The 27,039-nt window shown below is 40.4% G+C and overlaps 1 long non-coding RNA gene across 1 annotated transcript in view; it reads right to left on the reverse strand.

The window, feature by feature from the left end:
* The window catches only part of LOC129538060 (uncharacterized), a 29,539-nt gene extending 8,702 nt beyond the window's left edge, over positions 1–20,837 (reverse strand). The window contains exons 1-2 of the long non-coding RNA XR_008682154.2: positions 19,408–20,837; positions 14,302–14,739 (exon numbers count right to left, since the gene is read on the reverse strand). This is a non-coding gene — a long non-coding RNA (uncharacterized LOC129538060). The remainder of the gene's footprint in view (positions 1–14,301; positions 14,740–19,407) is intronic.
* Positions 20,838–27,039: the final 6,202 nt, after the last annotated feature.

The following is a 27,039-nucleotide window of genomic DNA, read 5'->3' on the forward strand; positions in this document are numbered from 1 at the left end:
TCAAGTCTTTCCCATTCTATTGTTTTCCTCTATTTCTTTGCATTGATCATTGAGGAAGGCTTTCTTATCTCTCCTTGCTATTCTTTGGAACTCTGCATTCAAATGGGTATATCTTTCCTTTTCTCTTTTGTCTTTTGCTTCTGTTCTTTTCTCAGCTATTTGGAAGACCTCTTCAGACAACCATTTTGTATTTTTGCAATTTTTTTCCTTGGGGATGGTCTTGATCACTGCCTCTTCTACAATGTCACAAACCTCCATCCATAGTTCTTCAGGCACATTGTCTATCAGATATAATCCCTTGAATCTGTTTGTCACTTTGACTGTATAATCATAAGGGATTTGATTTAGGTCATACCTGAGTGGTCTAGTGGTTTCCCCTACTTTCTTCAACTTAAGTCTGAATTTGGCAATAAGGAGTTCATGATCTGAGTCATAGTCAGCTCCCAGTCTTCTTTTTGCTGACTGTAGAGCTTTTCCACCATTGTTTGCAAAGAATATAATCAATCTGATTTCAGTATTGACCATCTGGTGATGTCCACATGTAGAGTCTTCTCTTGTGTTGTTGGAAGAGGGTGTTTTCTATGACCAGTATGCTCTTTTGGTGAAACTCTGTCAGCCGTTGCCCTGCTTCATTTTGAACTCCAAGGCCAAATTTGCCTGTTACTCCAGGTATGTCTTGACTTCCTACTTTTGCATTCCAGTCCCCTGTGATGAAAAGAACATCTTTTTTTGGGTGTTAGTTCTAGAACGTCTTGCAGGTCTTCATAGAATCATTCAACTTCAGTTTCTTCAGCATTACTTGTTGGGGCATAGACTTGGATTACTGTGATACTGAATGGTTTGCTTTGGAAATGAACAGAGATCATTCTGTTATTTTTGAGATTGCACCCAAGCACTGCATTTCAGACTCTTTTGTTGGCTATGATGGCTACTCCATTTCTTCTAAGAGATTTTTGCCCACAGTAGTAGCTATAATTGTCATCTGAATTAAATTCACCCAATTCCAGTCCATTTTAGCTCACTGATTCCTGAAAAAATCACTCTCCCACTCCCTCAAAAGGCCAGGCATGTGCAAGACTGAAATTCAATAAGGGAAAGAATCCAGTTCCTAGAAAAGCCTCACAATCTCAGGTTTTAAAGACCCTTAAGAATAAATTCACATACAAAGTTCAAAGAAGTACATATATAATTTTCCTGACTAAAGTTAAATACATGTAATGATTTTTGCTCTGAAAATGAAGAGTCAGCAAGGACTTTAAAGTAGAGCCTTATAGTCATTTTATTCAGTGCTTTCTTTAAAACTTCTTTTTTGCGGTATTGAAAACCTTTTCCTCTTGTATCACCTGGTACTGACTATGAAACGATGCTTTAGAGGTATAGTAGTTCACAGAGTTCATAGTTTAAGTACATGTAATTTGTGCCCTAATTAGCCATTTTTTCCTTCCTTGACTTAAAAAGACCTATAAAACTTTCTGAAAAGAACAAAAACTAAAGAACACTCTGAACTCGTCTTGTTGGAAGTAGCATAATATCACTCAGATCTTGGTATCAAAATCAGCTGGATTAGATACAACTTGAAAAACTTACTAGTCAAACAATTCATGTGGGTTCCCTATGCCTTAGTTCACCATCTAAATGTAAATAAGAACTGTAACTATTTAATTGAGTGGCTTCAAGGACCTATGTAAATAACTCACTGAAGCACTTAAGACAGCTCCTGCACTTAATAAAAGCTTAGTAAATGTTTATCCTCATTTTTATTATTGCTATTATTAGCCATGTGAGAATACTACCGCTGAGCTCCAGGTCTACTATGGCACATTCATCTATTCAGTGCTGCTTCCTTTATGTCATCCCTCACAATGTTTTATAGAGCTGTTTTAATTTTCAGTAGCTATTTCTTCTGCATGTGTTTTGTTTCCCCTAGTATACACACCATATACATTCATACACCCACTCATCCTCATGACTCAGACTGTTATAATCATGGTCCAGAGTAGGGGCCCCTGTCCCAAAGTGAATTAGAGGAGTGATGCTTACTATGGAGGGTCCTTTCTCTGAAAGCATCCTTGCCACCAGGAAGTCTGTCATGCTTAGGGACTCATTCTGTCGTGTCATCATCAGCTCTTCCCTCTCTATACTCCCTCTTTCAAACAAAATGCTACTGAAAATGGGTAACCTATTCAACCAACAGTATCAATAGTCAGACCAAATGAGAGATGTGTTGATCTTGAATATATTGGATTCTGCAGGGAAACAGAGTGAAAGAATTGAACGTTCCCCAGTAGTTGACTCAAGGAGCCAAAAGCAATGCTGTTCTGTGCCTTAGACATTCCTCTGTAAAAGTTGGTAAAGGGTTTGCCTTGGAAATCAATACAAAGTTTCAGAAGTGTCTTTCCATAAACATAGCTTCAATTGGAAAATGTTAGCTCCATGAACTACCCAAAATCAGGATAAAAATACTGAGCATATGCATAGTAGGGTCATCTGGCAAAAAGAAAGGAAAGAAGGAAGAAATGTGTGTGGCAGAGGTAGGGGGGTGCGCTGGAGGGAAGGAAGACACATAATTTCTCATACATGCTACTTACTCCATGAAATCTTTAACCAGAACCAAACACACAGAGTATGAAGATTAAAATTAAAAAACCCAATGTCAAACTTTCTATCTACACACATTAACCTAACAACTTTGATCTGTTGTTCAGTCGCTCAGTCATGTCCAGCTCTTTGCGACTCCATGGACTGCAGCACTCCAGGCTTCCCCATCCTTCACGATCTCCGGGAGTCTGCTCAAACTCATATCCATGCAGTCGGTGATGCCATCCAACTATTTCATCCTCTCTTGTCCCCTTCTCCTCCTGCCATAAATCTTTCCCAGCATCAGGGTCTTTTCAATGAATTGTCTCTTCAAAATAGGTGGTCAAAGAATTAGAGTTTCAGTATCAGTATTTCCATCAATATTCAGGATTGATTTCCTTTAGGATGGACTGGTTGGACCTCCTTGCAGTCCAAGGGACTCTCAAGAGTCTTCTCCAACACTACAGTTCAAAAGCATCAATTCTTCAGTGCTCAGCTTTCTTTATGGTCCAACTCTCACATGCATGCATGAATACTGGAAAAAACTTTGATCTAATTAGTACCATCAGTCAGTCAGTTCAGTTGCTCAGTCGTATCCGACTCTTTGCGACCCCATGAATCACAGCATGCCAGGCCTCCCTGTCCATCACAAACTCCCGGAGTTCACTCAAACTCACCTCCATCGAGTTGGTGATGCCATCCAGTCATCTCATTCTCTGTCATCCCCTTCTCCTCCCGCCTCCAATCCCTCCCAGCATCAGTCTTTTCCAGTGAGTCAACTCATCACAAGAGGTGGCCAAAGTATTGGAGCTTCAGTTTTAGCATCAGTCCTTCCAATGAACACCCAGGATCAATCTCCTTTAGAATGGACTCGTTGGATCTCCTTGCAGTCCAAGGGACTCTCAAGAGTCTTCTCCAGCACCACAGTTCAAAAGCATCAATTCTTCAGCAATCAGCTTTCTTCACAGTCCAACTCTCACGTCCATACATGACCACGGGAAAAACCATAGCCTTGACTAGACGGACCTTGGTTGGCAAAGTAATGTCTCTGCTTTTTAATATGCCATCTAGGTTGGTCATAACTTTCCTTCCAAGGAGTAAGCCTCTTTTAATTTCATGGCTGTATTCAGCATCCACAGTGATTTTGGAGCCCCCCAAAATAAAGTCTGACACTGTTTCCACTGTTTCCCCATCCATTTCCCATGAAGTGATGGGACCAGATGCCATGATCTTTGTTTTCTGAATGTTGAGCTTCAAGAGAACTTTTTCACTCTCCTCTTTCACTTTCATCAAGAGGCTTTTGAGTTCCTCTTCACTTTCTGCCATAAGGGTGGTGTCATCTGCATATCTGAGGTTATTGATATTTCTCCCAGCAATCTTGATTCCAGCTTGTGCTTCTTCCAGCCCAGCGTTCCTCATGATGTATTCTGCATATAAGTTAAATAAGCAAGGTGACAATATACAACCTTGACATACTCCTTTTCCTATTTGGAACCAGTCTGTTGTTCCATGTCCAGTTCTAACTGTTGCTTCCTGACCTGCATACAGGTTTCTTAAGAGGCAGGTCAGGTGGTCTGGTGTTCCCATCTCTTTCAGAATGTTCCACAGTTTATTGTGATCCACACAGTCAAAGGCTTTGGTGTTGTCAATAAAACAGAAGTTGATGTTTTTCTGGAACTCTCTTGCTTTTTCCATGATCCAGCGGATGTTTGCAATTTGATCTCTGGTGCTTCTGCCTTTTCTAAAACCTGTTTGAACATCTGGAAGTTCACGGTTCACATATTGCTGAAGCCTGGCTTGGAGAATTTTGAGCATGACTTTACTAGCACCATAAAGGTATACAAATTAGACAGAAGTTCAGTGCTAACAATGAGATAAACAATGGTGACGGTCAATATCATCTTGATATTAAGAAGTCTGGGTCCTCATTATATTAGCTAACTTGATATCCCAGATTTGCAATATTAGCATCTCCACCCTCCCAAAGCCGTCACTATGTAGCAGGGCCAATTGCACTCAACAAGCATCAGCACGCCTGGGCTTTTAAACGCTCCAGTCAGTTACTACAGATGAGTTGAGCACGCTTCCAAGCCACCCTAAGTATGAAAACAAACATATATTCAAATGAGAGCACACAATGACTTAATGGGAAACATTCAGTCAAGCGTCTAAGGACCAGTTCGGACTGGCACCTTTATCCCTTTTGGTTTCATCTGTCCCTCCCAGTCAGGGCACCCGTACAGAGCTGAGGTGGGGAGGGGCGTGGTGGTCCTCGCAGAAGTCCAGGTGTTTTGCCTAAACATTGATTATGACAACACATCCAACAGCGGCAGGCATCCTAGCTGCACAGGCCTGATAACTCTATCAGACCCTGCTCATTCAAAGGACTCCAGAGACCCCCCTTTCCACCCTCAGCTTGAGGCAGATCTCAATGGCTGAGGAGTATGAGAAACTGAGATAAGTGCTAGCTACAATTACAGAGATAACGTTTATGGTGCTGCATTGAGGGTTGTGTCAGCGCTTCTATTAACCTTTGCATTGCCAGCATTTTCCCACTTGGTATTCAAAGGGAGTCACAGCATGTAAATTAGGAAAGAACACAAGCTGCTGAGTTGCAGGCCCAGTGAGAAGCAGACAGTGGGAGACCATGACAGCCTCTCCTGAGCTGCTCAGCAAGCACAGCAGGAAACGAGGAGCTTTACAAGCGGTTCCCACTCCACTGTTCTTGCATTCTCTGATGATGAAATTATTTCAGTGATGATGTGAACTTATAACTGTACCTCAGAGAATGTGGGCATTAGAAGGATCTTGAAAATTTATCAGGGCCTTTCCTTTGGCTGACTTTGGTTTCCTGACGACATAGTCCTTTTAAACAGTGCAGAGTAATGCTTTTTCAAGCCATTTGAGACAAAGTACATAGGTTTTATGATCATCAGTGGAGTTTAGTAACTCTCTGTATTAACACCCATTATCTCATTTAACATTCACAATAATTGAACAAGATTTATAGAATATGTGTTGCTACCTTTCTTTGACAGAGATTAAATCAAAAGCAGAGCAGTTAAGTAACTTTCTCAAAATCACTCAGTAAGTTAAGTCCAGGACCAACACAAACCTAAGCATATAGATTAATACCCAGAACAGATCACATTAGTCTTTAACACTAAGGACTGAAATGCTAAAATACCTTTTCTTCCCTGTACCACAAGCCAGCCCTGAGTTGCCTAATCAAAAAAGAAAAAAAAAACAAAAAATAAAAGCTCAGGGTTTGAGAAAGCTTATCATAATCACCTTTAAGAAATATTTGCTAGGCATTTTATATATAAACAGATTTTTTTTTTCTTTACTAATCCTCCTCTAGGATTTAAAAACTTTGTCACTAAAATTCTTGGTCACCCCTTGATATTCAGCCTTGAATTCTATTAAAACTGAAAAGAAAACAATTGTCTTTTCCTAAAAACTAGATTGGGCTTCCCTGGTGGCTCAGCGGTAAAGAATCTGCATGCCAAAATAGAAGCAGGTTTGATCCTTGGGTCAGAAAGACCCCCTGGAGAAGGAAATGGCAACCCACTCCAGTATTCTTGTCTGGGAAATCCCATGGACAGAGGAGCCTGGAAGGCTACAGTTCATGGAGTCACAAATGAGTCAGACACAACAGAGCAACTAAACAACAACAATAACAACAACAAAAACAGAATTCCATCTTTCCTATCATACTGATTTGCTTCAAATATTCATGTATAAACCTAAAATGAATGATACTGCTGCCATCTTTTTACCTACACCATATGATTCTCTTCCCTCAAAAGTTTAATGTTAGGAATTTTTAAATGACACAGATATGGTTTTTCTTCCCTTTATTAATAGGTTAAAAATTAATAACCTCAAATTTTGTTCACCTAACTCTGGTTTAGAATGCTCTTTTCCCCATCAAAACTTTAGGCCAATTTCAAGTACATTGGGCCCATTGATCTGACTGACATTTGCAGTTGTGTGCGAAACCAACTTGGACTGTGTAAGTCTGAGTTGATTATTATGAAATCAAAGGCTAAATTTCAGTGGCTATGGGCTAAATTTGTGATTTCCAAATTTTCTGGTGATAAAAAATAAACTGGGGCCATTGTTAGAAATATAGATTTCCAGATTTTAGAGGAATCTCTAAGTTTAAGAAGTATCCCAAGTGATTACTTTTTTCAACTACATTTGGGAAACATGGTGCTAAATGTTTGTTTTAAATGAAAACCTAATATAAAACAAGAATCTTGGTTGACTTTTTGTAAGATCTTAGAGGTTCTCTTAATTCAAGAAAGTGAAATTAGTTTATGTCAGTTGAACCTGGGAAGATAAAAAATATGAAAGATGACTTTCGTGCCCTATATAACATATTTTACAAATTTTGGTTATAATTTTATCTGTAAGCATCAATCTTTTTTAAAATTTGTCTGTCACAAACAACCAAGCCAGATATAGCACTACGCTTGGCATAAAGTCCCTAATAAATACTTCACTGAAGAATGAAAGAAGAAAATGACTCAAGTCTCCACCTGTCCATAAAGCCCTCACCCATCTTTCCAACAGTCTGTAGTATCTTTTCCTTTTCTCATATGTTATAAATACAGTCAACTCCATCCCACACTGCACTACATCCAACTATATTCTGTTGTTCCTGTAAGGGAGCACAATGTAGTGAAGAGAAATATGGCTTTAGATTCAAACACACATAGACAGATTTCTTCAGAGCTGTAAAATGAGGATATGCTAAGTATCTCACAGGGTTGTTGAGGGCAGTAAATGAGTGATGGCTGCCAAATACCAGACTATACACCATGAGAAGGCATGAATCTTTGTCTCCTCGGCACTTAAAACAATGTGAGGTCACTGTAAGACCTACGTTTATTGTGTTTTGTTTTTTCCTTCCTTCCTTATATACTCTACAAATACCTCCAAATGAGGGACCAAGTCTTATACTTATTCCCTTGCCCCCATTCTTCATCACTTACAGGAGCATATAATAGATACTCAGATAACTACTTATTTAGAAAGAGCAAAAAGGAAGGGCACAGAGAAGAAGCAAAGAGGAAGGGGGATGGAACACTGAAGGGGAAAAAAAGATACATTTTTAAAAGAGGCTTTTTTTAGGAAGGGTTGTCTTATTCTCAATACTCCCAGGCACCACAGAACCAGCCCTCAAAGTCAACATCCTAATCCTAAAATCGACAAGCAGTAGCTCTTTCTCACAATAATTGTTTGTAATTTTGTTCACTTCTAATAACTTCGGTTTCAGTACAAAGAATAAGTGATTTTGCCTACGCTGCATGGTGTTCTCTCTGAAATACAGTTTTTATTTACTGAGCCATCTCTGCTTGCTTGTGAAACAAAGTTTCTTTCAAATATAATTCATATAATGGAAAAGTAAGAATCATAGAATTATATATTATGCATATACCAGAATTCTCCACATTCCTCGCTCCAAGAAAAACAAACACTGAAAACAAGTGGGAAAAATTTCTCAGATGGTTTTCATTCACGAGTGTTTTTAGAGATAAAAATTTATTAGAGGTAATTGTCAGTGGACTCACCTTTTAACAGATGAGATCCAAAACTAACACCCAAAGAGGGTAAGTGGCTCACCTAAGAACACATGAGTCAAAATTCCAAGCAGGATGAATCATTTATATTTATGGAAATTTTATAAAAGTCTTACATTTTAGACACATAAGTGATCTTTTGTGCTGTGCATGTGTGCTCAGTCATTCAGTGGTGTCCAACTCTTTGCGACCCTTTGTACTGTAGCCTTCCAGGCTCCTCTGTCCACGGGATTTTTCAGGCAAGAATACTGGAGTGGGTTGCCATTTCCTGCTCCCCACTGGAGTGGGTTGTCATTTCCTTCCTGACCTAGGGATCCTACCCAAGTCTCCTGCATTGGCAGAGGGATTCTTCATCACTGAGCCATCAGGGAAGCCCCATAAGAGATCTTAGAAACTCCCAAGACTATCATATCACTGCCAAGTCAAAATACCTAATACAACATTCCTTATGTTGCTGCCTGAATAGCACCTGTGACAGTTCATTCCCTCACAGCCATTCTATTTAATTTATGAGTTTTCACTTTTATATAAAACCATAATATCCCTTCTCCTACCTTCTATTCCTAGTTCTCATCTTCAAAAAATAGACTTATTCTGTGCCCTTTTCTCTTTATAGTTTCACTGGTTTCTCAAACATTTATTATATTCCATATTTCCGAGTATTTCCAGACATTACTTGGCCTGCATTGATGTTGATGAGAATGATGATGAACATAACAATGAAAATAACAATGAGAAGAACCTATGTTTACTGAATGCTTTTCATATGTCAGTCATTGTGAAAAAGCACGAGCGTTGATTATCTGTTTTTTTCAGTGCTTATATACACAGCACCTAGAAGAATGCCTGGGATGTATCAGACATTCAACAAATACCAGTACACTGAAGGCATCCTCATCAAAACTCTCTGAGCTAAGCAATAATGTGTTGGAGGGTCTCCCCTGTGCCTCAGCAGTAAGTAATCGCCTGCAATGCAGGAGATGCAGGAGACAAGGATTCGATCCCTGAGTCAGGAAGATCCTCGGAAGGAGGGTGTGGCAACCCACTCCAGCATTCTTGCCGGGAAAATCCCAAGGACAAAGCAGCCTGGCGGGCCACAGTCCGTGGGGTCACAAACGGTCGGACACGACTGAAGCAACTGAGCACATATGTTGGAATTTTGAAACTAGACAAAATTTCACATATGCACTTAATCATTGTGCTTTATGCTTACAAATGTTTTTCTCTTGTAAACACAGTAACACAGCTGTGACCATAGATTTCATTCATTAGCTATAAAGATTCTGCATCTAGAAATAGACTATAACATTTTGGAGTTCTGTCCACCAAGATTGATGCCCATCACATAGAGATAAGCCATTGTTTCTCTCTTCTAAAAAAAAAATAATAATCAGCTCTTGTCTCCAACATCTGCAAGCTACCACCCTGTTTCTTTTATTCAATTTTCAGAAAAATTCATTTAGACTTATCTATCTTGCTACCTCCAATTCCTCTCCTTCTGTTGTTATTTAAAACCTTCATTTACTTTTGCCCAAATCCCCATGAGAATTACTCTCGTCATCATCAATGACTTTCACTGTTTGAGTCCAATAATCAGTTCATAGTTCTAATCTTACTTACCAGCCACATTGAACGTTAATCCTCACTTCTCCTCTAACCACTGTCTTCATTTGCTTTCTAGGACACCCACTCCTTTAGACTCCTCGCACTTCACTGAGCAACCCTTTTCATCTCCAGTTCTCTCCCTCACCCTGAGCTCTTGGTAGAGTGCCCCAAGGCTCAGTCCCTGGTATTCTGTTTAGGCTCACCACATTGTTCATCTAATCCCTTCTCATGGCATTAAACATAGTCTCTATACAAAAACTCTCACATTTACAATTCATGTCCACAACTCTCTCCCCAACACTTTATCTAGATGTTCAACAGAAAATCAAAATGAAACTCCCTTTACACCAAACCAAATCCCACTTGATAGAAACTCCATCACTGCTAAAGCCAAAATTCCTCCAACCAACATTAACTCTTCCCTTACAATCTGTCAGACATTTAATCTTCCAGAAAATTCTAATGATGAAAGCTTCTATTTTTTAAAAATATAAATCTGATCATTTTACTCTTCCACTCAAAACCTTTCAATGGCTCTCCATATCACTCAGAGTAAAACCCAGGTCATTACGGTGATCTATTGTGTCCTGTGTAATCCAGCCCTCTCTTGCTTTTTTAATCTTATCCTAATTAATCACTTGATCCCACAAAAACTGTGATAGCTTGCCATTCCTTTTTTATAGATGAGACTCAAAGTTGAGTGACTGATCTAAGATTAAAAGGCCAGCATATGGTATACAAGATGGGAACTCAAGTGACTGCTCTTCAGCATTATTCCATCTCTCTAACCAGAAAGCAACTTGACTTTCACTGAAGAATCCTGAGGAGCCTCAGAAACCTGTGGTACTGTGTACTCCTAAACATGGGAGATGAATGTGGGGCTGAATACAGGAGAATTCACTGAATGTCTGATTAAGATTCCACACACCATCCTGCACAGACAGGCAACCCTGGAACAGGAATAAAGGTTTACCTGATGGCAATCATGAACCAGAAAGATACAGGATTGAAGGGCACTGGACACTAGAGAGGGCATGGGGAAGCACACCATTCCCGGTCTAAAATCAGAAATATTCTTCCTATTCATCACTATTCCTACGAACATTTCAAAAGCAGTTTTTAGAGTATTAGCACGGAGCAGTATAGACCTGGCTAAACAGCTTAGTCAAAAAATTAATGAAAATGACAAGTCTGCATTCAAAGACAAACTATTTAATGACTAATTTTTTTAATTGGTTCTAGGCTGAGACCTTGTATAACAAGTTTCAGCACAGAGAATTTTTATGCTGCAGTTATGAACCTCTGATAATAAAAGATTTAATGGAATTTCAAATAGGCCATTAATTATAACATGCCAATATAACAACAAGAAGATTAAAATATGTCCAAACTAAATAAGTTCAATACAGTTTAAGTACTTCGTTTGAAATTAAATTTTCCCAAGTATATATTTTGATATCAAGTCTTGAAAAGTTAAATACTGAAACAGATAGCAAAAGTTTTTTTGTGGCAAATTTCCATAAAATATGCCCAAATGGCTTACTTCAAATATTAACAACTTTGTAACCATATGAATTAGACATTAGGTCAAGCATACAGAAACTGGGGGTAAGACAGTTGTAGGATGTGTATATTTATAATTTCTTATGCTTTTTGAAAGAAATTTTTGTAGAAATGTGATTTTTCATGGTGAATTTTGAGATGTTTGTGACAATTTATTTCCCACAAAATGAGCTTCCAAAACAAGAAAAAGGATTGGGTAGTGTTGCTATTGAACGTATTGAAGTGTAAACTTCTGAAGAAACAGATGGTATATAGAGGGCGCTCATTCTGCAGAGATAAAGGAAAAGATACGAGGGAGTAATCGCTACTGGGTTGTTTTTCTTAAGAGGGTTGTGTGGTGACGTTGAGGGAATTATACAGATTCCAGCTGTATCTGGGGTTGGTATCGAAAAGACTTGTTTGTGGGTTGGATGTGGGAGGTGAGGAGAGAGGAATTAAAGATGACGAAGTTTCTGGCTTGAGCAACTGAGAAAAGATGATGCCACTTACTGAAAACAGAAGCGGGTAGGGCAAACAGGTCTGTGGGGTGTGGAATCACACTGTCTTTTGGGGACTGCCTAAGTTCGAGAAGTTTGTTGAGTCATCTAACTGGTAAAGTCAAGTGGGCTGTAGAATATCCGAGCTTGGAATCATCTCCACTAAATCAGCAGCAGTGATCGAAGCGCCGACCAGAGTCAGCATCACATGTGCAGAGTAAGCTGCCACCCTGAAAGCGGTGTGGTGGCACAGGAAAAGTCCAGCAGCAAAGCAAGGAAGTCAGGCTCTTTTTCTCCCCTTCCAGTATTTAGACGTGGGATTCATTCCAACTTTCTACGTTTCACAATGATGCACAAACATTTCACAATCATTTATAATATATACTCTGAATTCAGAATACTGGGGTCAAATTCCAGCTGTACCTCTTACTAGCCATGTAACTTCAGAAAAGGTGTTTACTAGGGCCTCAGTCTCCTCATCTATAAAAGAGGGATATCATAATGATTTCACCAATTTGTTTTGAAAAATGAAGTAATATGTTTTCCCTTGTGCCTCAGCTGTAAAGAATTTGTCTGCAATTCAGGAGACCTGGGTTTGAGCCCTGGGTTGGAAAGATCCCCTGGAGAGAGGAAAGGCTACCCACTCCAGTATTCCTGCCTGGAGAATTCCATGGACTGTATAGCCCATGGGGTCACAAACAGTCAGACACGACTGAGCGACTTTTGCTTCACTTCACTTCACCAATGTATGTACACACACATTACTTAGTGTACCTGACATATAAGGTGTTAGTTAAGCATTTGTTCTCACTATTTTTATAAGAAGGATTAGTCTACAGTAATATTTCCCAAGATCTGTCTGTTGACAAGATCTTTTTCAAAAATAGCATTATGCAAAAACCCAATATGTAAAGAAAATATAGACAAATACCTGTGGCTAGAAGGTAGCACCCCTCAACCACCACCCAAACTTAGCATTTTTCCTTGCCTTACATCACGTATCCACTGAAGAAGGTCTGTGAAGTTTCTGAAAAAGCCATCAAGCTAGATAATCATTCAAAAGCAAGAGAAAAAATAAAGATGTTTTCAGACATACAAGCAATAAAAACTCCAACATCCATAAATCTTCACTTAAAAAAATAAAAACAAAACTCTGTGCTTTGGCAATAAGAAAAGTGAAGCTGGAAAGTCAGTCTGTCTAACTGGGGTGATGCTTCTCCATTTATTATGCTTCCCGTTGCCTGGAGGGTCCTTCATGTGTATCATAAACCTGCCTTCCTCATCCCACCTCACCTTGACCTCACTCAGTCCTCCTCCTAGGAAAAATGAGTTAACAAGATGGGAACCTTTGAAGAGAGAGACTGGGTGTAAGAAGGCCAGCCCCTTCTCCCCTTCTGCTTGGGAGCGAGGTTGCCAGCAGGGAAGTACCTTGTGGGGCACACAGGGACCAAGTGTGGGAGCTTGCCCTCGTCCTGCACTGCCTATGCCTTGGTTAGTATGACCTTCTACTGGGATGGTAGCTCTGGGAACTGGTATTAGGAAGTCCACTTGTCCATCAGTGGGAATTCTTCTAATATCCTGTTGGTAACAGAGGTCATATTTTGGTTCCCATATGCCTTTATACTTTTGTCTGATCTCTCAATTGGTTTTGAAAAATTGAAAGAGGAAGAAGTGTGCTTTTTAGAAGACCTTGATCTCCAATAATGTGGGATAACAGTGAACTCAGAAAGGGATCAAATTCACTGGCAGATTCCTAACATAAGAAAGGTCCATATCACAAAACCAAAATTTGTTTATCCTGCAGAAGGAAGTTGGATTTTATTCTATCAGGAGGCAAAGGCCGTTGGAACACTTTCAAGCAAAGGTGATATGACCAGATTGGTATTTTGATTATTTTCTTAGATAGCATGGGAATGAAAGAAAGAGCACTGAAAAGGGGGATCAGGTTAGAAAGAGACGGCGGCATTTTCTGAAGGCTAAATTCACCTGTTTTATAACTTTGTCTAAGACTGTCACAAATGATGATGTCATGTTTTGCCAACCTGTTACCTAATTCTGAATAGCTGGTCTGCTGGCAGAGTAAGACTGCATTAAGCCAAACAATCAGATAAGTAAAACTACAACTACATTTAGGATCTTTATCACAACGTTTCAAAATACGCTTTACAACTTTTCATTTAAGAAAAAGAATGAAGTAATGTTGCTCTCTTCTGACCTCCAAAGTTTAGTTTCCTAAAGTATTGATAATAAGTTTTTAGAATTTTAAAAGGCAAAATATTACTAGTCACAAAGTGATGGCTTGAAATTTTGTGGCTGTAAAATAGACCATTTTGTTATTCACAAAATCAGCACAATATTAAATTTTGATACAAAACAGATGTATACTACTTGCTGCAGCTTTTTTCTCTCTGAAGATAATTTTTTAACAATGTCAAAGTAGCTCAGATGCTTAATGATACTTTTAAGTCATAAGCTGGTCCTCGGCCCCTTACCTTTCTGAGGTTTCCATTTTTGTGCCATTCCTCAGAGCAAGATACCTCCATCAGACCCAAGGCAACTGTTTTTGATTCTGAGTTAAAGTTTCTGTTTTCTGCCACAAACATGTTCTATGCTCCATGATTGGTGTTGCCCGTTCCGTTCCGTCGCTCAGTCGTGTCCGACTCTTTGCGACCCTGTGGACTGTAGCCTACCAGGCTTCTCCATCCATGGGATTCTCCAGGCAAGAATACTGGAGTGGGTTACCGTTTCCTTCTCCAGGGGATCTTCCCGACTCAGGGATAGAACCCAGGTCTCCCGCATTGGAGGCAGATGCTTTAACCTCTGAGCCACCAGGGAAGCCCGATTGGTGTTGCCCAGCATTGTACCAAACACTAGGTGTCTTGGCATAACAAGATATGATATAATCCATGTTTCCAAAGAACTTGCAGTCTCTGGGAAAAAAACAGGAATGATACAAAATTATAAAACAGCAAAATTTGTAAATAATTACACATTTTTGTAAGAAATTACAAAAACATACAGTAATAATAACACCCCCATGCTCACTTCCTAATGCTTCTTTCCTCCATAAGGAAATCCCCTGACATTATCCAATACATGGTAAGGAACAAACTTTTTTGGGAAAACAAGAAAAAAATATTCACCTAGCCAGGCAAATCAGACATATCAACAGGAATGATAAATAGACTGCCCAACCTTCAAGTGGGGTTCTTGGGGATTTAAGTTCTTCACCTGTTTTGTTATTATTGCTTGTTCTGTTATCTTTTGTTTGCTTGTTTTCCACACAGTTGCTAGGTGCAACTTCTTCATTGACTACATTCATCCCCTTCAAAAGGGTCTTCTTTTCCAAAGTGCAGGCCTAGCTCTTTCTGAAGTTTTACCACTCTTCTCCCTGCTGATCCCTGGGAAATATATTAATAAGGGAACCCCCTTATGGCTCAGCTGGTAAAGAACACACATGCAATGCGAGAGATCTGGATTTGATCCCTGGGTTGGGAAGATCCCCTGGAGAAGGGAAAGGCCACCCACTCCAGTATTCTGGCCTAGAGAATTCCATGGACTGGATAGTCCTTGGGGTCACAAAGAGTCGGACACAACTGAGTGACTTTCACTTGTACTTCAGTGACAGAAATCTTACCCAATGTAATCGAAACAAAGACTTGTCTAGCTTTCTAACTAACTAGGAAATTCAAACAATAAACTTGAGGTACGGCTAGATCATGGGGCTTCAGTGATGTCTTCGAGGGTTTGACTTTTTCCCTCTGTCTCTGTTTTGCTCTGGACTGATTCTCCCCCTCCAAGTGGCAAAGACGGCCACCAGGAGCTCTAGGATTGCATCATTTTTACAGCTAATAATTCTAGGCCCTTCTTCCACTCCCTGCCCCACCCCTGTTCTCCCCATTCCTTAAAACTAGAGCAAAACTTCCACGGACTCTTCACCAGAAAGGTGCTATGCAGAAACAAATGCATATTCACTTTACACAGAACTCCTTTAATATTTTCTAAAGATTGTTTTACTTGTCATTGTTTAGACAATAAATCGTGTCCGACTCTTTGCCCCATGGACTTCAGCACGCCATTTTACTAACGGGGAATAAAATATTACCAAATTATAGTGGTAAGAAACTGTGCAGCTTAATACTTTCTGCGGTCTTCTTCCTGGAGTTTATGGAAATGGAAATAAACCAGCTATTTCTTAGCTCTTTTCACGGGCCCATTTCTCACTGTACTGTTTAGAAACATCTCTAACCAACTCCTTTATTTGGGTTTCTGTTTCTACAATTATGCTCATGGGCTTTCCCAACTTCTCGGTTGGTATCCTTTCTTTCTAATTCATAAAGCCAATATCAGAATGAAATTATGTGGCTGCTAGTTATCCACAATAGATGTAAAGAGAGCCAAGTAAGATATCTCTTAGAGAAATATGCTAGGCTGTCTGTCTAGATCTAACATCTTCTGACTTCACATAGGAAAGTCAACTTATTTAACTCTGTGATGCTCTCCTATTTCTGGGCTTCCTTGGTGGCTCAGACAATTCTTCAGACCTGTTCTTATATCAACACTCCTTTTTTAAGATATTTTAAAATAATTAATTATTTTATTAGAGTATAGTTAATTTACAATGTTGTGTTAGTTTCAAGTGTTCAGCGAAGTAATTCAGTAATACATATACATTGATATCTATTCTTTTTCAGATTCTTTTCTATTTAGGTTATTATAAGATATTGAATATAATTCCCTGTGCTATACAGCAGGTCCTTGTTACCTGTTTTATATATAGCAGTGTGTATATTAATCCCATACTCCTAACATATCTTCTCCCTCCTCCCACCACTATCCCCTTTGATAACCATTAATTTGTTTTCTATGTCTGTGAGTCTATTTCTGTTTTATTAGTATGTACATTTGTTATCATTTTTTTAATATTCAACATATAAGTGATATCGTATGATATTGCCTTTGTCCGACTGACTTCAGTTAGTGTAATAAGGTTAAGGTCCATTTGATGTCAACATTCTTTAACAGTGGTTGCCAAACACAGCTGGACGGCTATCTCCTTAGCCTGGAACACAGCAAGTTGGTGCAGAGCTTTTGAGAAGCTCTCAAGAGATAGGACAGAGTCCAAGCACTCAAAGGAAATGAAGATTGCATACGTTTCCCTCAGCTGAGCTGATCCTTTGACCCTACCATTCCCTCAGGCTATAGAAAAGTGGATAAAATGTAAAATTCTCAGCCCACCACCTGTAAATGTGAGGAAAAGAAAGAAATCTTCCTCACATGGTAGGAAGAAGGCATCAACATTGTATCACTGGAGTATTACCCGAGCTCGATCAAAATGAAAATAATATCATGGCAAGAACAAACAAATATTTAACATGAAATAAGAGAGTCCCGCTTAGAAGAAATTCTAATTTAAAACAAGAAGGTAATATCTCCCAAGTATTTCAGGCAATGGATGAACTTAATAAGAATAAAAATTCAACTTTTTATGGCTCAAAATCAAATCAATAAAGCAAAAGTATGAGATAAAAAGAAATTTGCTAGTCTGAGAAAAACAATTGAGGATGGATATTATTGTTCTCTGGCTATAAACTTTTGTGGCTCTTCTCTCTTTCTTTAAACAAAATAGAGCTGATGAACACAGAAAATGAAGTGGACTCATTCTTTGCAGAGATTCTCTAAGATACCATTTGTTTCCTTCTTTAAAGATTATACCTTCCCTCAAATTTGTTAAGATCAGGCTTCATGAAGATACTGGTGGAAACGGCAAATACACACATGTACATATGCACACACTCACGTGTGTGTGTGTGTGTTTGTGCATGTGCAGACACACACTCTCCAGTGAATAGAAGTAAATTTTGAGACTTGTTGAAGAGTTAAAATCTAGATAGCATACTAAAAAGCAGAGACATTACTTTGCCAACCAAGGTCCATCTAGTCAAGGCAATGGTTTTTCCCGTGGTCATGTATGGATGTGAGAGTTGGACTGTGAAGAAAGCTGATCGCCGAAGAATCGATGCTTTTGAACTGTGGTGTTGGAGAAGACTCTTGAGAGTCCCTTGGACTGCAAGGAGATCCAACCAGTCCATTCTAAAGGAGATCAGTCCTGGGTGTTCATAGGAAGGACTGATGCTAAAGCTGAAACTCCAATACTTTGGCCACCTCATGCAAAGAGTTGACTCACTGGAAAAGACTCTGATGCTGGAGGGATTGGGGGCGGGAGGAGAAGGGGACGACAGAGAATGAGATGGTTGGATGGCATCACCGACTCGATGGAGGTGAGTTTGAGTGAACTCTGGGAGTTGGTGATGGACAGGGAGGCCTGGCATGCTGGGGTCGCAAAGAGTCGTGTCGACTGAACTGAACTGAACTGAAGACAGTAACATAAGTTGACAAGAATGTGCTGGTTACTCTCACTGGGCAACATCCACCCACCACTGTCACCACCATTCCCTGCCCCTCTCTGCCTTGCTCTGGTCCAGGTGAAGCAGACCCCTGAGACTCACCAACTTTGTTCCCATGTCCTCAGGCTTCCAAGTGGGTTGGAAATTAGAGGGTGGGAGGACGGAAAATCTTAGGTATTTCTTGCCTCTCTCTCCCTGCTCCCATGCATATGTGCATGCTCAATCATGCCTGACTCTTAGCGACCCCATGAACTGTAGCCCACCAGACTCCTCTCTCCATGGGATTTTCCCTCCAAGATTACTGGAGTGGGTTGCCATTTCCACAACTCTAGTTTACATGGGAGGGATCCCCTCTTCCATGTGTTCACTGTCAGTGGACTCCAGGAACACTCTTTCCTCCCCTTGTGCCATAGTCCTGGTGAGGGTAGCATCTTCAAGCAGTTGTTAGTCCCTGGGATCTATTTCTTGTTTTTTTTTTTTTTCTCTTAACCTCATGCCCATCCCAACAGTAATCCTTTTCATAATATCTCTAAATCTTAAGCATGGTAGGTCAATTCTGTTTCTTGCCATGATACTGAGTTGTAAAAACTGAAACTGATTTTGGCCAAATTAAGAAAAGATTAAAAAAATTAGAAACAGCAAAGGGAAGAAAAAAGGCTCTGCTGACTTTGCTCTCATAAAGAAAAGGCTAGAAATAATAAATGCAAAAAGAAAGTGAAGGAGAAAGAAGAGGAGGAAGGAAGATCTAAGAGATTAGAGAGAAGCTAGTAGTTAAGAAAGAAAGTTAAAGAGGACACAGCATAAAGATATTGGGATATAAGGAACCAAACAAATAAAGCAGGGGAAAAAAATGAAAACATAGAACAAGAAAAGTTTCTCAGAAATGAAGAAAATAAATGCTCCAGACTAAAGGAATATGCTGTGCTTGAAGTAAACTTGATGTCTAGCAGTCAACACCAACTTACATTCTAGGTATACTATCCTTTATGTGCTAACTAGGCCATTATCAAGGATAAAGAAAAACAAATCAAGCAAAATACAAAAATAACCAATCAGTGTCACAGGGGAAGAAACCATGCTGCCCTCACATCCCTTTACAACAGAGCACAGTTCTACAAAGTTCTCAGGGAAAGAGAATTATTGTTACACTACTTTATATACTTCTGTAAGTTAAAAAAGAACGCTTAATACCTTGAAGATGGATAGAGTGAGATGAGAGCATCTCGTACATGCTAATGTCCTCATCACACATAGCAGGGAATCACTCTATGACCATCCTCTGGGCACCTCACTTCTCCTTCACATGGCCGGTTTGGGTAGTCTCAGAGTTCCAACAGGAAGAACTGCAGAGAAGACAAACCCCCAAAGAAAAAGCCCTTATTGAGCCTCTGCTTACATCATGCTTGCTAATATCTCACTGGCCAAAGCAAGTCACGTGGTCAAGCCAGTCTCTCGGTGGAAGTGTATGTACAGGGAATTTGAATCTCAGCTACCATTTTTGGCAAGTAATTTAATTTCTCTGCATCTCAGTTTCCTCTTCTGTAAAATAAAGACAGTACTCAGTTCACTTTATTGGGGGGAGGGCTTAAATATCAATAACCTCAGATATGCAGATGACATTACCCTTATGGCAGAAAGGAACTAAAAAGAAGAGGAACTCAAAAGCCTCTTGATGAAAGTGAAAGAGGAGAGTGAAAAAGTTGGCTTGAAGCTCAACATTCAGAAAACTAAGATCATGGCATCTGGTCCCATCACTTCATGGGAAATAGATGGGGAAACAGTGTCAGACTTTATTTTGGGGGGCTCCAAAATCACTGTGGATGCTGATTGCAGCCATGAAATTAAAAGACGCTTACTCCTTGGAAGGAAAGTTATGACCAACCTAGATGGCATATTAAAAAGCAGAGACATTACTTTGCCAACAAAGGCCCATCTAGTCAAGGCTATGGTTTTTCCCGTGGTCATGTATGGATGTGAGAGTTGGACTGTGAAGAAAGCTGATCGCCGAAGAATTGATGCTTTTGAACTGTGGTGTTGGAGAAGACTCTTGAGAGTCCCTTGGACTGCAAGGTGATCCAGCCAGTCCATTCTAAAGGAGATCAGTCCTGGGTGTTCATTGGAAGGACTGATACTAAAGCTGAAACTCCAATACTTTGGGTACCTCATGCAAAGAGTTGACTCTTTGGAAAAGACTCTGATGCCGGGAGGGATTAGGGGCAGGATGAGAAGGGGACGACAGAGAATAAGATGGCTGGATGGCATCACCGACTCGATGGACATGAGTTTGAGTGAACTCCGGGAGTTGGTGATGGACAGGGAGGCCTGGCGTGCTGTGATTCATGGGGTCACAAAGAGTCGGACACAACTGAGCGACTGAACTGAACTAAACTGAACGGAGATAATAAAAATATAGCTAGCACAGAACTTAAGAAATAGTAATTGACTGGTAGATAATAATTCCCTTTTGTTATACACGTGCAAAAGGGGGGTGCATGCATATGTGCTCAGTCACTTTAGTCATGTCCAACTCTGCGATCACATGGACTGTAGCCCATGAGGCTCCTTTGTCCATAAGATTCTCCAGGTAAGAATATTGGAGTGGGTTCCCATGACTTCCTCTGTAAAAGAAATAGTCTATTAAAAGAAAACTGGGAGCTCCCCCTCATAAAACTGGCTTTCAAATAAGTCCCCCCACCCCCGCCGTTTTTAAATCTTGATGAGATGGCTGGATGGCATCACCAACTCAATGGACATGAGTTTGGATAAACTCTGGGAGTTGGTGATGGACAGGAAGGCCTGGCATGCTGCAGTCCATGGGGTCACAAAGAGTCGGACATGACTGAGCGACTGAACTGAACTGAACTGTGGCATGTGGGATCCTAGTTCCTCAACCAGGGATCAAACCTGTCCTTGCATTAGTAGCATGGAATCTTAACAACTGGACTGCCAGGGAAGTCCTTTTTTTTTTTTAAGCCTCACATTTTTGTACAGTTGTGATTAGCATTGTTTTAAATCTGCTTTTCAATGGTTTCATTTATTTTGGGTCCTCTATGCAATCCCTTGCACACAGTGCCTTAATTATTTTCTACTTCTTCTATTTGTCATCTTACCTTTTACTTTTATGGGCTTCTAATTTAAAGAATACTTCCCCTGAACTACTTGAAGGGCACCTCATTTTTTTCCAGCTTTACTGAGATACAATTGATATACAGACATACCTCATTTTATAGTGTGTAACTTTGTTTTGATTCAGAGATATTGAGGTCTTTTTAGAAGCTGAAGGTTTGTGAGAGCAAGGTTTGCTCAACTTCCTATGCTGAGCAAGTCTATTGGCATAATAATTCCAACAGCATTTGCTCACATTCTGTCTCTGTGTCACACTCTGGTAATTCTTGCCACAACATTCCCTTAAGTCAAAGCCTAATTCAGAGCAAAGCCCGAACTCTCTCTAGTTCTATGAAGGCTGAGAGAGGTAAGGAGACTACACAGAAAACATCTGAAGTCAGCAGAAGTTGGTCCCTGAAGTTTAAAGAAGTTATCTCCATAACATGAAAGTCCAAGGTGAAAAAGCAAATTATCCAAAAGGTCTAGCTAAGAAAATTCACAAAGGCGACTACGCTAAACAAACAACAGATTTTCAATGTAGGTGAAATGGCCTTCTATTGGAAGAATATGCCATCTAGGATTTCCACAGCTAGAGAGAAGAAGTCAGTGCCTAGCTTCAAAACTTCCAAGGACAGCTGACTCTCTTGTTAGGGACTAATGCTCACTTGCATGAGTCCATGCTTAGTCGCTAAGTTGAGTCCTATTCTTAGCGACCCCCTGTACTGTAGCCCACCAGGCTCCTCTGCCCATGGAATTTTCCAGGCAAGAATACTGGAGTGGGGTGCAATTTCCTCCTCCAGGGGATCTTCCCGATCCAGGGGTTGAACCCATCTCCTTCGTCTCCTGCATTGGCAGACAGATTCTTTACCCTACTGCCACCTGAGAAGCCACTGCACACTTCAGTTCAGTTCAGTTCAGTCGCTCAGTCGTGTCCGACTCTCCGCGACCCCATGAATCACAGCACGCCAGGCCTCCCTGTCCATCACCAACTCCCGGAGTACACTCAAACTCATGTCCACAGAGTCGGTGATGCTATCCAGCCATCTCATTCTCCGTCGTCCCCTTCTCCTCCCGCCCCCAACCTTTCCCAGCATCAGAGTCTTTTCCAGTGAGTCAACTCGTCGCATGAGGTGGCCAAAGTATTGGAGTTTCAGCTTTAGCATCAGTCCCTCCAATGAACATCCAGGATTGATCTCCTTTAGAATGGACTGGTTGGATCTCCTTGCAGTATAAGGGACTCTCAAGAGTCTTCTCCAACACCACAGTTCAAAAGCATCGATTCTTCGGCGATCAGCTTTCTTCACAGTCCAACTCTCACATCCATACATGACCATGGGAAAAACCATTGCCTTGACTAGACGGACCTTGGTTGGCAAAGTAATGTCTCTGCTTTTTAATATACTATCATAACCATTCTTAAAATCTTAGGGCCCTTAAGAATTATGCTAAAGCTACTCTGCCTCTGCTCTATAAATGGAACAACAAAGCTTGGATGACAGCACATCTGTTTATAACATGGTTTACTGAATGCTTTAACCCCATTGTTGAGAACTACTGCCCAGAAAAAGAAAAAAAAAATTCCTTTAAAAATATTACTGCCTATTGACAATGCACCTGGTCACCCAAGAGCTCTGATGGAGATGTATGCAATTCATGCTGTTTTCATACCTGCTAACATAACACCCATTCTGCAGCCCATGTATTAAGGACTAATTTCAACTTTCAAGTTTCTTACCTACAATATACATGTTGTAAGGCTATCACTGCCACAGACAGTGATTCCTCTGATGGATCTAGGCAAAGTAAACTGAAAACCTTCTGGAAAGGGTTCACCATTCTAGCTGCCATGAAGAACATTCATGGTTCACGGGAAGATATCAAAATATCAACATTAATAGGAGTTTGGAAGAAGCTGATTCCAACTGTCATGGATGACTTTAAAGGGTTCAAGATTTCAGTGGAGGAAGTCAATGCACATGTGGTGGAAATAGCAAGAGAACTAAAAGTAAGAAGTGGAACCTGAAGATGTTACTGAATTGCTTCAATCTCACAAGAATACTTCAGCAGATAGGGAGTTGCTTCCTATGGATGAGCAAAGAAAATAGTTGCTTAAGATGGAAACTACTCCTGGCGAAGCTGCTGTGAAGATTGTTGAAATGACAACAAAGGGTTTAAAATATTATGTAAATTTAGTTGTCTCCAATTTGAAAGAATGTCTACTCTGGGTAAAATGCTATAAAACATTTCTCTGATTACAGAGAAATTGTTCAGAAAAAGCAGCAGCAAACTTCGTTTCTGTCTGATTTTAATAAACTGCCCCAGCCACCTCAACTTTCAGTAATCAGTATTCTGATCAGTCAGTAGCCATCAATATCAAGGCAAGACCCTCAATCAGCAAGAAGAGTACAGAAGTGCTGAAGGCTCAGATGATGGTTAGCGCTTTTTAGCAATAGAGAATTTTTAATTAAATTATGCATGTTGCTTTTTTTAAACAATGCTATACCATACTTAATAAACTACAATAAGATATAAACTTAACTTTTATATGCAGCGAGGAACCAAAAAATTGGTGTGACTCATTTTATTGCAATATTCACTTTATTGTGGTGGCCTGTAATCAAACCCACAATATTTCTTCTGAGATATGCCTGTATAACATGGTGCACTTGTAATGTGTACGACGTGATCATCTGATACATGTATGTACTGCAAAATAATTATTACAGTGTTAACACATTCTTCACTCCACATAATTGCCATCTTGTTGTGGTGGTGAGAATATTAAAGCTCTGCTCTTAAAGCAACTTTCAATTGTGTAATACAGCACTGATAATTTTATTCATCTTATAAGTGAAAGTTTGAAGCCTTTGATCAACATTCCCAATCCCCCCGACCCCTCAACCTCTGACAACCAACAATTTACTCCCTGTTTTGATGCTGCTGCTGCTGCGTAGTCGCTTCAATCCTGTCTGACTCTGTGCGACCCCATGGACTGTAGTCTGCCAGGATCCTCCGTCCATGGGGTTCTCCAGGCAAGAATACTGGAGTGGGTTGTTATGCCCTCCTCCAGGGGATCTTCCTGGCCCAAGGATCGAACCCAGGTCTCCTGCATTGCAGGTGAATTCTTTACCACCTGAGCCACCAGGGAAGCCCTGTTTCTGTGAGTTCAGTGTTTTTAGATTCCACATATGAGTAGGTCATACAGTGTTTGTCTTTCTCTGTCTGACTTATTCCACTTAGCATAATGGGAGGGTTTCTTAGTTGATCTTCATACAGTCTTGTGAGGTAGATAAATAGTCATCTTCAGGACTTCCCTGATGGCCCAGTGGTTAAGACTCTGTGCTTCCACTAAAGCGAGCATGGGTTTGATCCCTGGTCGGGAACTAAGATCCCCCATACCACATGGCATGGCCAAAAAAAGAAAAAGAAACAAACTGCTATTTTCCCTCCACTGTTGGGAAAATTACAACCATGAAAGGTCAAATAAAAAATAAACATTAAAGGTCATCCAATAAAAGACTCAAGACTAAGTCCAAAATCTCAGACCTTCCAGGCCTCAGATCTTTAGACTAACATCTTTTTCTAGATTCTTTTGAGCCCTTTAAGGAATCTGTGTTGACACTGCAGGACTATTGTTATTGCTAAGCTTGTACAATCTTTTTCATATGCAATTCACAGTAGTTAATAGAATTTAATTAGTTAAGTTCTTTCTCTGGATATTAAGCACAAACCTGTTAAGAGATTAGTATGTGTATAGCATTGTGTACCAACTTTAAAAAGAATGTTTCTCATTTCATTTGACTAAAATAGGGCTTACAAATTCACTAATGAATGGAGAGAGTGCTTAAAGGAGACTCCTTAGAATATGCCCATGTTCTGCTTTGAGCCCCTGTAATTAGAAAAGACCAAGTCCTCATAAAAATGTTGATGAAATCTTGGTATCCGCACATGTGTCTCACATACCAACATGCATTCACACAAGCATGCACAGAAACATACAATCCATGGAAAGAAGTAAATACTCCATATATATAATCCTTTCGAAAGATAACACAGATTGAGGAGGAGTCCAAGTTCTCGTCCATCAAATGACGAAGCTTTGCAAGACCTGAATAACAAAAAGGACTTATTAGAAGGCTATGGAGTGACTCACAGCCCAAAGGAGTAAGTGCAGAAGGGTGCTTGGGAAAGAGCTCCAGGGATGCAAGCAGTAAGAAGCAGTCTAGGGTTTTATCAGGGTCCCTCAGAGGATGAATGGGTTCTATTTTTTCTATCTTTCTATCACTCCTTTCAAGAGTTAAATCTTGGGGACTTCCCTAGTAGTCCAGTGGTTGGGAGTCCGCCTACCAATGCAGGCACCACAGATTTGATCCCTGATCCAAGAAGATCCCACAAGCCAGGGGGAAGCTAAGCCCATGTGCCACAGCTACTGAAACCCGTGTGCCCTAGCAGCCATGCTCCACAACAAAAGAAGCCACAACGATGAGAATCCCACGCACTGCATCTAGAGTAGCCCCCATGTCCTGAAACCAGAAAATTCTACATGCGGCAACAAAGACCCAGCACAGCCAAAAAGTAAACAAATAATTTTTTAAATTATATATATATATAAAGGGCTTCCCTGGTGGCTCAGGCAGTAAAGAATCTGCCTGAAATGAAGGAGACCCAGGTTCAATCCCTGGGTCAGGAAGATCTCCTGAGGCAGGGTATGGCTACCTACTCCCATATTCTTGCCTAGAGAATCCCATGGACAGAGGAGTCTGGCAGGCTAAAGTCCATGGGGTCGCAAAGAGTTAGACATGACTGAAGCAACTAACATATATTTAAAAAGAGTCAAATCTTGGGAAGGAACATATCTGATTGGGTCATGGATTCAAACTTAAAAAAAAAATTATTTTTAATTGGAGGATAATTTTTTTACAGTGTTGTGTTTGTTTTTGCCGTATAATAATGTGAATCAGTTATAAGTATACACATATTCACTCCCTCTTGAGCCTCCCTCCCAGCACACCCACCCCCCACCCCCGTTTCACCCATCTAGGTTGTCACAGAGCAACAGGCTGAGCTCCCTGTGTTATACAGCAACTATGGACTACTCATACCTTATCCAGCTGAGGGCAGAGTTGACAGTTAACAAGACTGCAAACAGTAAGAAGTAATTCCCAAAAGAAAACCATGGTGCTTAATCAAAAAGAGACAATAACGCTAGACTGCAAAAAATAAAATGAAATTAAATAAAATATCCAATGTCTCATTTAGATTTCGGAGAAGGCAATGGCAAGCCACTCCAGTACTCTTGCCTAGAAAATCCCATGGCTGGAGCAGCCTGGTAGGCTGCAATCCGTGGGGTCGCTAAGGGTCGGACAGGACTGAGCGACTTCACTTTCACTTTTCACTTTCACACATTGGAGAAGGAAATGGCAACCCACTGCAGTGTTCTTGCCTGGAGAATTCCAGGGACGGGGGAGCCTGGTGGGCTGCCGTCTATGGGGTCGCACAGAGTCGGACACGACTGAAGTGACTTAGCAGCAGCAGCATTTAGATTTACTGCTTTCTATAGGCGGAGAAGGCAATGGCAACCCACACCAGTACTCTTGCCTGGAAAATCCCATGGATGGAAGAGCCTGGTAGGCTGCAGTCCACGGAGTCGCTAAGAGCTGGACACGACTGAGCGACTTCACTTTCACTTTTCACTTTCATGCACTGGAGAAGGAAATG

The sequence above is a fragment of the Moschus berezovskii genome, chromosome 2 (assembly GCF_049115385.1).
Source record: "Moschus berezovskii isolate FMDL1 chromosome 2, NW_MosBer_1.0, whole genome shotgun sequence".
NCBI classification, from domain to species: domain Eukaryota; kingdom Metazoa; phylum Chordata; class Mammalia; order Artiodactyla; family Moschidae; genus Moschus; species Moschus berezovskii.